Genomic DNA, 6,190 nt, shown 5'->3' with positions numbered 1-6,190 from the left:
TTTTAAATTTTTAATTATCTTTTACTGTACACTACAGCCTGACTCCTGGCTTGGTTTGGTTGGCTGGTTTGTTAGGTTACATTTTATTTTTGAAATTTGAATCAATGGTTACGAGGCAAGTGACTGACAAACAGTGTAACAGAAAGGTAACGGCTAAGTTAAACTAAATATTAAAGATTAAAAGAATCAAAATTGCAGAGACAGCTGGCTACGATTGTCGGCTAGTTTAGTGTTAGACAAGAATAGCTGTCACCTAAGGTTAACATCACATCCAATGGTATTTTAAACATCACATCAAAATTTTAATTGAAACACGATCTAATATCTTCAACCAATGAAATAAAAAAAAATCCTATTCAGAGTTCCACCATAGCAACGGAACTCTGCCTTCCTTTAATTTAATTACCATCACAAATAAATCATACTCTACAAGACAGCAAAAACACCTATTAGTAGTTACTTCAAACACTTCATTCCACCAAACAATCAACCATTTTCGGGCCAAGTCTCCTATTCAGAGTTTATAACATATAATATAAATGTAAAGCAACATGTACTCCCCTCCCCTGGTTTTTCCATTTTGTTGTGGATGAACTAGCAAAACCAGGTATATTAGATACAAGAGTAAGCATAAGTCTCAAGTATGATCACATTTTGCAATAATGATGTCTGTTAGATATGTGCCAAAAAAAGAAAAGAAAAGAAAGAATAAATTATACAAAGTGTGGTCCTTTATCTATGTATCTTGTATTCTTGTTATACCTTTGGAGATGGTCTCCAAAAACTACTAATTCTCCAGCAGCAAAGTCCCTTAGATTAACCTCTCCGCTCACAGAAGCTTTCAAGGAATCTACATCCTCTGGGCACAAGCCTTTGAGTCAACTATAGCGTATAGACATAGATATGACCTTTAATAAACTCGTATGACCTATAAGAGTAAAACTTAAGATTTGATTGTCATGTTTATTTAGCTAGTAAGTATTAACACAAAAAAAAATACTTAAATCATCACATGAATACTAAAACAGTTTATCATAACATAACAAAATCAGTGCAAATCTAAAATTGAAATTAGAAAGACAAATAAAAACTCAAGTGAAAAACAAGACCTCTTCAAGATAAGAAAATTATTATTATTCCTTATCGTTGTCCAAACCAAGTCGTATAGTGGCTAAAAATTATCAAATTACTTAATTACTAACTCATGTACTAAACGTAGCTAATTACTGAACGTAGCATAAGTGTAATAGACAAGAAGCAGTCATTGCCTAAGTAGAACCAAATTGCTAAATTCCATGCCAAAACGAAGGTGAAATATATTAGTACAGCATACTATCCTAACTTACATGGCTACCCAATTTGAGCATTGTACTGCTCACTTCAAGAAAAAGCAACATCAACGACATAATAACGAGCAGACAGGTCCAAGACATAAGATCTCGAAAGACTGTCATTGGGGTTGTTCAGAATTGCCGTTCAACAACAAAATGGGGTTACTCAACTTCAAAGGAGTAGAAATTTTGCACATGAAATTTCATAGAACAGATACTGTGATTATTGAAGAACCAAAGTCATAAATTTGAAATTTCACCTTGGGACAGCCAACAAACATCCTACAATTTGATTAACTTAAAAGAATTGCGGTAGCATTAAGCACTGGACCTGAAAATTACTAAAAGATAACTAAAGGAAGTTAAAGAATAGTACCAAAAATTTTATTGTAATTCCAGCTAGAGGAAACAATTTCTTTATAGCAGAGATATTGAACCTATGATAGTATCATGAGTTCAGAGGCTGGAATTACTAAGAGATATCGAATTATATTCCAATAAACATCTCGTGCTTTGTTAGTTAATGTTTTGTTTTAAGCTTCAGAGGTTCCATTTACGATAAGAAACATTTTTAATATTGAAAGGAGAGTGTGACCTATCCAACCTATAAACGTGTCGTCTCATTCCTGAATTCCTGCACCAAAGGATTTTAAATAAGAAAAATGGAAATACCTTAGGGCAAAGAATTCTTTGAAGGATGAGTTATATTCACATTGATACTTCGTTTGGATATTTCGTTTTCATTTCTTATTTACGATTTTTCTTTTGGTTAAAAATAAGGTAAACTACATTATAGTCACTAAATTTTTAGACCACTTTCACTTTGTTACAAAAATCCATCCATCCATCCATCTATCTCAAAATAATTTTCAAGTAACTACTAACTCCTTATTTACATGTCCGAAAGAGGTGAAAATCTACATTGGAAAAAATGAAATGGATAGATTTTATTGGATGTGATCATGAATGATGTGGTTAGCCGAACTCATCTAATAATTTTTTCCTTTACATGTGTTTAGATTTGAATACCCTGAATTTGGTAGCACTTCCACATGTGAGCGTGCCAGATTAATGGTTTAGCAATCCAATAACTCTAATAAAAATATAATAGAAATATATTAAATCAAATAAAAGAAAATTTGATTACAATGACCAAATTGCAAATGTCTTAAAAAAATCAATAATTTACCCTAAAAATATTTAGCCAGGTTGATTAATATTACTGGCACTAAATACTCTGTATAATGTTCATTTTCAAATGTTCCTAAATTTAGCCAAAAATGTTAATATTTTAGCCTTAAAATTGCATTAAACCATAAAGAGAATTGTTAATCTCATCATTACAGAAAACTGAAACAGAAATATTAAGTAAATAGATCTTGATCCCCACAGGCTCAGGAAAAATATCCGAAATCCATGTAAAAATATCAAGGATAAGAAGAAAAACCTTACATTTAAACCATTTTCACATATGGAAGCACAGGCATTATGTGCAGTGACAACAGTATCATCAATGTCTTCCATACAAAGCAACCATTTTAAGTTTCCTTAGTTTGTACCTATTTAAGAATCGTAGCCTCCCAACACCTCTCTCTCTCTATCTTTCTCTCATACCATGTATCAGAATTCAGAATTAGCTGAGATAAATCTCTACTTTCAACCAATAATGGCACAGCTTTTTTTCCCATTTTAAAATTGTGGGTATCATTTGATCATTTAGAGTTTCTTGATTCTTATAATAAAAATGTGGTAGCACTTCCAGTTTTCCAATGGGAGTTCTTCGAGAGTGGTATATAATTTACTCATTTCTGGTGTTTTCAATGTGAGTAAAGAATCTTCTCAATAATTATATATAACAAATTGATAACCGACGTTTTACTATCAAAATAATTCATGGCTTCTTAATAAATAAAAAGGAAAATGTAGTATAGAGAAACATGGTCAATCTACAGGGACTATGATTTTTGTGATTTAGTAAAAATGTTTTTTGATTTTAAGAAAATATAAAATTCCAGATGAAGTTGAACAGATATATTAAAATAAAATAAATAAATAAAAAATAAAAAATAATATAATAATAAATATTAATAGTAATAAATATAAAAGAGAATTTTTAAAATTTGTTTTTAAAATAAAAAATAAGAATTAAATAAAAGAAAAATGATTAAATAAACAAATTAAAGAGATTGAGATAAAGAGAAACTTATTGTGAAAACAACTTCAGACTTCAGCTTTTTCTCAAATTCCTCGGGTCATCGAAACAAATTTTTACTTCAAGATTCACGTCAGCTTACAAGAACAATTCTTCGCTACTAACTCGGATTGTGTCGTTTCAAGAACAACTGATTTCGATCTCAGTTTTCTCTTAGCAAACAATTTTGCTAATTGTGTTTTCGGAAAGTTGAATGTGCTTCAATAAGCAAATCCTTCTTCAAACGTTAACCATAACAATATCCAGACCAATGTTGAAATCGTTTTGATTTGAAAAGTAAGCTCAGAAAATAGAGAGAAAATCCGAAGTTATTTAAGTACCTTACAATTCTCACGTTTGAAATTGAGCATTCGCTTTAGCCTTCGGCTTGAAAGAGAATTAGCTAAGCATGACCAAAGTCATACTTAGCATAATAGACAAGTATGCGAAAAATAGAGAGAAAGCTAGAGAGAAAAAGAAGATTTTATTCTCAAATGAGAGAAATATGTTTCTAGGCTCACCCTTAGAGTGTATTTATAGCATTCAAATTCCTAAAAACAAGCTAAAATATCTTAAATCCTAATTAAAACACTTAAAACTATTTAAACTAAAATACCTAAAAAATAATATAATATTTTAAATCCTAATTAAAATACTAAACCCTATTTAAACTAAAATACCTAAAACAAATAAAATATAAAAATAATATCCTAAAATTTAATTAAAAATACTAAAACCTATTTAAACTAAAATACAAAGATAAAATATAATGCTTAAAATATTATCCTAAACTTGAGTTTAATTCAAATCCGAATTTCAGCCAGCTTTGATTTCGAAAATGAAAAAAACTGCAGAATTGTGTCATTTTTGTGCAATTTCCAGAATCTTACGTCCTGTACAGAAAATGAATTAAAATGAACAAATAAGCCACAAAAACCAATGGTTAAGGAGTAATTTAAAAATAAAATATTAACTAAAATAAGCACTTATCAAATTCCCCCTCACTTATTCAATGGTTGTCCTCAAGCATTCCTCAATTAACATATCAAAATCATAAGTTGTCATATTCAATTTCAATTTATTCCTCAAACTTCCAATCGAATTAAGTTCATGACATTTGCCGAATTCAAGTTACAATCAAGCAAAGACATAACCAAAAAAATTTAAAGTAAGCAAGATATCCCAATTAATTGCCAACTTCAATGAAACATGACTCAATATCTCACAAAGATTCACACACATATCCGCTCAAAGTGTTTGGGGTAAATGAAATTACTCAAACCGAAACTAACCAAAGTATTATCATATGCTTGAAATCCAATCAAGTATCCACTACAAAAAATGAACATAATACAATAATTAAGGGGTTTTTAAAAAAGGTGTAACGGGGTTTATGTTAGGGTAGGGAAAAGGCCGAAAAGAAAGGTTTAAAATACCGAAACTAGAGATCAAAATAATTAAGAGCAATCCACGAATTGACATGAAGCACAATGAAGAACAAAATAAGGAAAAGTAATAGATGAAATACAATTGAAGCGATCGATTTTTCCTTCCCATTTTTTCCGAACAAAGGGTCTTTTTTTTTGCTGTTTGAAACAGTGAACAAATTTTTTTGTTTTTTTTTTCGTGGAACAACAATGATACAAGATCTCAAGTCTCAGTAAGGGTGTGAAAAGAGAGGAAAAATAAAAAGAAAGGTTTCGGGTTTAATTATGAGGTGTAAAACAAAGAAAGGGAAATAGACTCAAACATGGTTCACTAGTGGATATATAAACGGGTAGGCTTTTTGGGAAAATTGGGTTTATCCTAGGTGCCCCTATCACATTAAAACATTACGTTCAACATGTAGTCTCGATATGCATTGTGATTACATATTCTAGAATATCTTAATTAGTTCGGCACACACAAGTCAAACAATGAGCAAGAAAGAAAATGTATGCTCGTTAGGCTCAAATCTCACAAGAAAAGTTTATATGCATTGAGTCAAGTTCATATCTATAGACAAAAGCATGCGATATCAATACTAAAAAAAATTCACTAGTTATATCAATCACCAATTCTGCAAATTATATTCGATAAAAAACATGGTCACAATCCAAAAAGAAGCAAGAGATAAAGAGAAATTCAAGACTAGCAATCAACGATCCCAACATATCAACATCAGAATAACTCAATTTCAAACAATTAAACAAGTCAAGGAAAAATTTGACACATGCTTATCATCCCCTTCACTTATTCCATTTTGTCCCAAAACGTATATCAAATTTAAAATCAAAGAGAGGGAAGAGGAATAATCCCCAATCTAGTGGCGACTACGACCATGGTCATGTCGAGACGAGTCCGGGCGAAGGTAAGAAATATTCGATCGAAATTCGAATCTGTTCAGAGAAAATTAAATTAAATTAAAAATAAAATAAAATAAAATAAATGGAATGAAATAAATAAAATGAAAATAAAACGAAATGGGTTTCCTCATATAAAACGTTTTTGTTTAACGTCGTTAGCTCAACGACCTGATTCAGACTACAGGTTCTAAGAGAAATACTTCTTCCACTTCAAACACTTTTTCCAACTAAGAACTTCCTTATGGTAAATTCTATGATTGTATAATTCTTTTATTTTCTCTTTGTGGAATTTGACATTCTCATAGGTTATTCTTCGAATCTTT

The sequence above is a fragment of the Hibiscus syriacus genome, unplaced genomic scaffold (assembly GCF_006381635.1).
Source record: "Hibiscus syriacus cultivar Baekdansim isolate YM2019G1 unplaced genomic scaffold, ASM638163v2 tig00110652_pilon, whole genome shotgun sequence".
NCBI lineage: Eukaryota > Viridiplantae > Streptophyta > Magnoliopsida > Malvales > Malvaceae > Hibiscus > Hibiscus syriacus.
Note: the sequence above shows the minus strand (reverse complement) of the source record.